The sequence below is a fragment of the Marmota marmota genome, unplaced genomic scaffold, assembly GCF_001458135.2.
Source record: "Marmota marmota marmota unplaced genomic scaffold, marMar, whole genome shotgun sequence".
NCBI lineage: Eukaryota > Metazoa > Chordata > Mammalia > Rodentia > Sciuridae > Marmota > Marmota marmota.
Window position 1 is genome coordinate 9,269,519 of NW_025999998.1, and position 8,901 is coordinate 9,278,419.

Here is an 8,901-nt window from a genome sequence, read left to right on the forward strand (position 1 = left end):
GAGGGAACTCAAGAGTGCTCAGAGAATCACTAAAAAGACTGTAAGATAAAGTTCATAAAACAGGAAAGTAATAGATAGGCCAGCAATAGTCAGAGCAAACAGATGTGTTACAGATCCTTTGGTGAGACCCTGGCTGCTGAGCTGCCTCTGTGCAGTGGCCAGGGTCAGAGCCACAGCCACTGGCCCTCAAACTGCTAGTACCCCTGTTGACTGGGCACTGGAGGATACTGCTTTAAATGCCACCTTGGCATGTCCTCTGTATGAGACATTCTTCATCTAGAGAGCCACATGGCTTATTCCCCAACTGCCTTAGGTCTTTGTTCAAATGTCACCTTTTCAGTAAGGCCTTCAGTGACCACACTATTAAAAATTGTGTACTCTCAAGATCTGACCCTCCTTCAACAAATTCCAATCCATTATGCTTGCTTTTGTTTTTTTTCCATATCAGTTTGCAGCATCTGACATACCATATAATTCACTCATTTCCTTTTTATTTTCTGCTCACTCTAGAATGTAAGCTCTATAAGGCAGGGTTTTTCTTTTCCTGCTTTGTTCTCTGCTACTTTCAAAAGTGCCTGACATGATTTTAGCATCAATACACATTAATGGAATGAATAAATGAATGAATGATGAATGAATGAAGTCATTCTCAAGTGTTCCTGCTTCTTTGAGTCTCTACAGACTGTGTAGTTTGCTAGTTGCTTCCAAGCCACATCACAGGTCCAGCTTCAAGGAAGGCTGGAAAAATATTACTGCTTTCTACAATGATACATGGTTTTGCTTCCCATCCTACCTGGGCTGATATTTGAAATTCATAACCATCCTGTCTCAATTTTTGATCTTCCCTGTCCTGAGTACTGCTTCCACAGAGATGTCTCTGAAGCACAAATTTAAATATGACATAATTAATAATATCATCTCTAGTTCTTAATCCTCTCAGTCTGCCCTAGCCCATAACTATAGGCTAAAGACCAAATTATTTGCTGTAGCATAAAAGACCCTCTGAGTCTAGGCACCGTTTTCCTCTCTTCCTCTCTAGAATGCATCTTTTTTCACATCTGCCGACCGAGTGTCTACTCTTTCTCCAAGTACTTCTTCCCCTCAACCCTTATCTAATGTGATTCACAACATCTGACCCCACCCTCTCCCTTCCCCAGCCTAGGGAAACTTTCACTTGCTATTGGCTGTTACTGTAGCTTTAGGAACCAATCGTATAGCCCTTGTCATTAGTTGGTTTCTTTCTTCTTCTTTTCTTTCCCCCATTCATTCATTAGCTATATTTACTGAGAGCCTCTTGCCGTCCATATTCTGAACCAGGTGGTTCAGTGATAGGTCAGGCTTACTTAATTCCTGCCCCATCAGAGCTTAACATAAGCAAACAACTAACTATGAAAAAATATGTATTAATAAGTGCTATGAAAGCAAATGCAAAGTCCTTTGACAGCATCTCACAAGAAATGGAAACCTGGTTGAATAGCATAATTCTTAGCTGAGACCAAAGGCTTAATTGAGGTGGAGGTTTGTGGCAGCTGGTGGGAGGGCAGTGAGGGATGAGAAAGGGTGAGAAAGTGTTTCAGGCAGGGAATAGTGATGTCAGGATTGTAGTCCTGAGTTAGGAAGAAGTTTTTCATTCTCAGGAAGCCAAAAGAAGGACACAGTAAATGAAGTGCCATGATGGAGAGGTAGCCTACTGGGAGATGGCACTATAGAGATAGAAAAGAGCTGGACCATACTGGGCATTAGAGACCAGATTAAGAGTTTTGGATGTTATCCTAGGGACAATGGGAAGCTGCCTGAGGATTTTAAGCAAGAGAAGCCCAGGATCTGACTTGCATGTTAAATACATCATCTGACCACCATTTTAAATATGGTTGAAGAAAGGCAAGAATGGAGATACGTAAGCTGTATGGAGACCACTACTTCAAATGATTGCGATGGAGAAGGAGTGGACTGGTGGCACTGAGGATGGAGATAGAAGGTAAATTTGAAAGGGATTGGAAAGTGACTGCTCTCGTCAATGACTAGGTATGGATGTGCCCAGGAGGTTCCATGAATCCCTAATATGAAATCCACATCTGTTTCCTCTGACTCTGCTACTCATGGTGTGGTCCAGAGACTGGCAACATTGCATTTCCTGGCACCTGTTGGAAATGCAGGCTGCTGAAGGAGAAACTGCACTTAAACAAGCTCCTAAAGTGATTCATAGGCATATTCAAGTTTGAAAAGCACTGTCCTAGTAGATTTTAAACTTGTAATCTTACCACAATACTTGTGCACAGAACACTGCAAAAGCTTAGCAAATGATTTCATACGTGTGTGTGTGCGTGTGTGTGTGTGTGTGTGTGTGTGTGGCCCATGCAAATAAAGCAGGCAATAGACAAATATTCCTGAAGACTGGAGCTTTATAAATTGCTTAAGAAGACAATTTGCAAAATGGTAAATTTTCCTGTTTCAAAACAATACTGTTTACAAGGTCTACAGGAGAGACTTTGCATGCAAAGTTCCAGATAAGCATAACTAAAATAATGTAGATGTGACAAAAATGAAATATTGAAGTTTTTTGTGGATAGAGATACCTATATGTGATAGCTGTGAGTCAGTCTGTAGGCCTGTGACCATATAAAGCTTCTCAGTTGGCCATTATAAGAAAATGGGCTCACTGTGCTGTTCCCCTTGGATTATTCTTGCCTTGCTCAATTACACTGCTTAGGAGAAACCAAGACAAGTACAGAAACAGGGTGGCCACATGTCGTTTATTAATAGCAGCACAGTCTGCCGACTGGCCTTTCCTGCCCTTTAGTTTTTGCTAGAAAATGAGTTAACTAGTAGGTTAATTGAATGCTATCTGGGAAGCACACACACACACTTAAGGCTCTGTGTGTGTGTGTGTGTGTGTGTGTGTGTGTGTGAGTGTGAGTGCATGTGTGGTGTATTTCAGATGATCACACTTCAGGAGCGCTTGTGTTCTGGGGAAGGCGGGAGCTGTTGAAACCATCCTCCCACTGGTTTCTGGGTCCTCACTGGTCACCCTGGAACTCTGCCCACTCTAACTTGCCGAGATGTGTCTGTCATTTTTGACTGGGTGTGATTCTATCAGCCCAGTGACTTGTCAGGTCCCAAAGAAATTAAAAAAGGAAAAGTCCAGATGGTGACATTTGTGGTGAAAAAGAAAAGTGTCTTTTTCAGTCAAGCTGCCTTCCAATTATTTAAATTTATACAGATTTTATTTATTTATTTGCCATTTTTCTCTTCTAAAAGGAGAAAGTTCTGGGCCTGCAAGTGAGATACCTCTAGCCCCATCATGGTTGCCCCTCAGCTGCTCATGGCTGGGATGAATGGTTCATGGCTGGGATGAATGGTTCTAGGCAGAGTTGGAGGAAGGCACAGATATTCTCCAGGGACCAGCCCCTCGGCTCTGTGGAGTGACAGCATCCTATTGTTCTCTAATTTAGTAGCACCTCCAAGCCCTCCTCCCAAAGGTTTAATTTTTTAATAGAATGAAATTCAGTGTGATTAATTCCTTGAGAATTTGGAAGGGTGTGTTCCTCTTTGTCTCCTGATTGAGCCTGGTACCATGTGAGACTCTATAAATGCTATGATTAATGTCAACTAACATTTAATGAAAGCTTACATGTTTTATGCACTGTTTTAAATGCTTTACATGCATTATTTCATTTAATCCTCATAAAAACCAGATGAGATATATGCACATTATCATTCTCATTGTGTTTTTGATAATAAAATGAGAAAATGAAGCTTCCAGAGGTCATGTAAATAGCTCAAGGTCACACACTAGCAGGTAGCTGATCCATCCTTACAATGAGGTGATCTGATTCCATTGTAATCACCAAAATGTACAGCACATCAGACTCTACAAAGTAACTACAATACTCTACAATACTCTACAGTGTAACTCCTCAGAAATTGAGGCCTGAAGCCTGAATGTTGTGGACATATTGAGCAAGGCAGGATAAGATATCATAGTGAGGAAGAATATCAGGGAAGATGAGCCTAGAGGGAGGTGGAGGTGACTAAATGAAGAAAGGATGTAAGGAAGGAAGCATGGCATAAACAGACACAGAGGCATGGTTATGGCACTATTTGGAAGTGTCTCTGCTTAGATTCTGGGGTATATGCAAAACATGACCTCAGAGAGGCCAGAAGATGATGCCATGTTGTGAAGGGCATTTGTCTGCCAGACTATGGGATTTGTTCTTCCCTTAGATTTAGGGACATTTTAGGCAGTGATGTAGACAGCTGTACATTTGTTTCATTACTCTTTAGTCATGTAGAAGATAAACTTGATGTTTCTATCCTGTATCCCTCTCTCCTCTGCACCCAGCTGCCTGAATCTCCTACAATGGACACAGAGACTTAAAGGAATTGGGTACTCGGGTTTGTCTGTTTTCCAGCATTCTGTTGTTGACCAGTAAGTCCTGGCCCTAGAGCTATAGTGACTTTTTAATGAAACACATTCTGGAATAAGAAAATAGCTTGGGAAATCACTGCTTCCCTGATCCTCCCAATGGAGGGTCTAAGTGTGCTGAAAAGTGTTCTGGGAGGCTGGGGGTGAGTACAATTCCCGTACTCATTTCATGTTCCTTGAGCCCAGGATCCCTCTATCCCACTTCAAACTTCAAGTTCAAATTTTGATGACATATCCTTTCCTTCCAACCCCATCTCTTACTTCTTCTATTCCTTTTTAAATTCATAGCTCAGTCCTCTGTCCTGCTTGCTCAGCCATGACCCAAACCCACCTCTGAAAGTCCTATATTTTTATATAGCCTAAGTGAAACCAAACCTCCACCCACTACTGGGGAAAATATAGAAAGTGGTATATAAGGAAGCCTTCCCATTAACCTAGCTGTCAGTCCTACATTCATAATAAGGATTTTTCAGACTGTTAAGAGAGATGTATCCATCTTACTTTAGTGATGGGAATTTACCATTAGGATTCATGGAATATTCTTTCTTCGGCATTCCCAATAATCACCAAAGAAATTAATTATCTTTCACTGATGTTCAGGAATATGGTTTTAAATGGCATTATTCAGATTTTTTAAGACACTAAAGTGAAAAATCTGAAAAATGAGAGATTATCTTTCCTGAAACAAGTTACTACCTCATCTTTGAATCTCTTTTCAATTCTCATTCTCTCAGGTCTTAATTCTTAAAATCCTTCAAAGTTCTTATCACATATAGCCTTCTGAGTGGACATGTTCCCTGTAGGATAATCTTAAGGAGAGGGCTTACTGTGGTTAAGATCACACTATTGGAAGATCACGGAAACAAATAGACTTCTGCGGGTGATAAGATGGTGGGGAGACATACATATTTAGTAGCAGTCACTTCTTTTAGGGAAGATAATTTCAGGGCAATGATCTCTCCAATAAGGCAAAACCACTGATGAACAAGGCACGCGAGTCTGTCTCCAACCACCCTACATCTCTGGAATTATGTTGCCAACAGGATGCTAAATTGATAAGGTATTGAAGGTGATAGGTTCCTGACAACCATGGAAAAATTTCAAAGTAGGAGTAAAGCATATTTTACAATTCTCACGTATTAACTAAAATTATAAAAGTATTGGGCTTTAGAAACATAGTTCATGATGATTGGGGAGGAGGGGCTTCTCCCACTGTGTGAAGTCAACAAGACCATGAAACAGTTTCGATGATGTATTGTTTCCCATGATGCTTTGGTCTTGTGTCTGATTTGAGTAATTTGGAGGGCAAAAGAGAGGCTAAGTGGCTGCTTTGACAAAGGAGTAGAGTTACTGCTGTTAGAGCTTGGCCATGCTCCATACCCTGGTCAAAGGAGGAGGATTATTCCATAGAGCACATGGGAGTCACATGGAAAAAGTAAAACTGACCTGCAGCTGTTGAAATCCTGCTGAAGCAGGTCAAATGAAGGGACAATGAGACCAAGAGAGACATTCTATGTGGAAGCAGCTAAAAAGCCAGGGTGGGGGAAAGACTAAATGAAGGAAGATGTATTACCTGAAAAGAACAAATAACATTCTTTGTAGGGGCTGTGAGGAACCTCAAAAGTACCCAGAAAAGAACCAGCTGATTTTAAATTGTTCTCAGGACAGAAAACATAATGCTGTCTTAGCTGATTAACCACCAAGTAAGAATACACTGCACTCATTGCCTTCCTTCTCTTCCTGTGGTTTTAGCTTCTAATATCTGGTGACATTAGAATCATAAAAGAGAGGAAGTGGTATTACTAAGTAGAAGAAAAGCATAGGGCTATGGCCCCTTTCCCGTCTTCTGATTTGTCACAAACCCTGACCTGGAAGAGAAAATAACTGTGATCTGAATAAAGTTCAGTGACCTACATATGGAATTGGGCACTTTCCTGAGCCTGATTCTCCAGTTCCTAATATCATGGATTGAAGGAAACTAGAGCCACTGACTCTAAACATTGAATGTATCTAAATAAAAATCAAAATTGTAATTAAAAAGATGTCTATAGGCTTCAGGAATACCCTTTTTTAGTTTTTTTATTTTTGTGAGAGAGAGGGAGAGAGAGACAGAGAGAATTTTTTAATATTTATTTTTCAGTTTTCAGTGGACACAACATCTTTATTTTATTTTTATGTGGTGCTGAGGATCGAACCCAGCACCCGTGCATGCCAGGTGTTACCGCTTGAGCCACATCCCCAGCCCTCTTTTTTATTTAATGTGAAAGACATGAGCAGTGCATGTATTTATGGGCAACAATCAGTAGAAGGATTTCAGACTTCAAAATGGAGATAATTGATGAGATAAGTCCTTAAAGAGGCTGGAAGCAAGGAGATCTTTAAGTGAAGGAATTAATTTTGGAAATGAGAAATGATATCATCCTCTGAGACTGGAGATAAATAGCTGGTGATAGATGAGAAAATAATGTAATTAAGACTTGATTCTTTGATTATAAACATTGGAGTTGCATTCCCAAGACAACTTTCCCACCTTGACTTATTGTAGGATTTTTAGCGCTATCAATGTGGAAAGGGATCTGACTCTGTGATGTTGAAGAAAAAATTCAGGATAATTCTTGGAGTTATTGTGGGAGATTCCTAGATTATCTTTCCATTTTTTTTTTTTGTTGTTGTTCCAGGCCCTCCAGTGGCATTTTCTCCCTACCATGCCTTTCATCACAGTTTATGGGGCAAAATGAACTGGGATTCAAGAAGGTATATTAAACAAACAGTGTCTAAAGAGACACATCAGCAAGAACTGAGCTCTGTGACGCATGTTCTTGTATTGGGTGACTTGAGGTCATACATGCCATAGAGAAGCAGTAATGATAGCCGTGGGGGAGAGCCCAGACTGTGCAAAACAAACAAACAAAAAAGTGGCCAAGCATATACTGGGGCCAAGCAATTGTCCAGAGTTTATCTGAATCAGATTGATCTTTGCCTTTCCTATGTCATTCTAGATCCTCAAGAGGCTTATGTTTTTGGATGGTAGCAGGAAAAGGTCAACCAGTTGCTTGACTTGACTAAATAAACTAAACTACTCATTCTGCCATCATGTCTCTGTGGTCACTGATTTTAGGTCAACCTTCTTCCCAATACCAACCAAATTATGCAGCTCTATCTGTTTATGATTGATCACAGTCATACCTGACAGCCTGCATAGGAGCAAATGGCCAAATGTGCTGAAATTAGGCAAGTCTTATTCAGTATGCTATTAGTCCTTCTTTTTCTGTTTCTTCTCCCATGTTTGGTGTATCTACTCCTTTGAGTTAGGGGGCTCATTCTCCTGCTACATGGGTTAGTCCATAATTTTTGCTGCTGTTTAAAAAATACCTGAGACTGGATAACTTAAAAAGAACAGAAAGTTACTTCCCACAGTTCTGGAGGCTGGAAAATTCAACAACAAGTTTCAGGCTATTTCAGTCATCTGGTGAAAGAGTACTTTCTGTTTCCTATAACTGCATCCTCCAGAGTGGAGGAACATTATGTTTTCACAGGGTAGAAGGTAAAAAAATAAGTGAGCTGACCATCTCATGAAGCCTCTTTTATAAGGGTTTTAATCTCCTTCACAAAGTGAAGACACTCGTTATCTCACTACCTTTATAAGACTCCATTTCTTAATACCAACACATTGGCCATTAAGTTTTTGTTTGTTTGTTTTTGCTTTTTTTGCATGCTGAGGATTGAACCCAGGACCCCACACATGCTAAGTAAGCACTCTACTACTGAGCTAAACTCTCAGTCCCATCGTTAAGTTTTAGTACCTGCATTTGGAAGGGGACTCAATAAAACCCTACCATTCTCCCTTTTCATAGTCATCACAGCTATTCATAAACAGCTCCACAGAATTTCAACAGTTCCACAGAATTTCACATTCTACGTGTTATGCCTGGAGCTGATTTAAACTAATTCAACACTTTTGGAACTCTTTCTATGTGAAAAACGTCATACTGGATACTGGGAGACAAAAGATTCAATAGATGAGATGTCTGTTCTCCAGGAGCCCACAAAGTTCATTGAGAAGACAAACATAAATATAGTAGACATAAGGTAACAATAAATGCTATATTAGAAGCAGAGTCCCTCCTCAAAGATTGAAGTACATCTTTTTTATTATTATTTTTTTTCAGATTTGTTTTCCTAAAGGCAGAGAATATTTCCAAAGTTTCAGAATCCCATTTTTAAAGTCATATACCCTGAAGGTAATAAAGATTTCTTATAGTAATCTCCTGTTATCACCATTATTCTTTTATAAATTCAGCCATAAAGAAGAATGAACTTACGGCATTCTCAGGTAAAGAATGAAATTGAAGACTATCATGCTAAGTGAAATAAACCAGTCCTAAAATGTCAAAAGTTTTCTCTGATATGCAGAAGTTAATCCAAAATAAGGTGGGGGGGTGGGGCGGGGAGAGAAAAAGGAAAAAAAAGGAAGA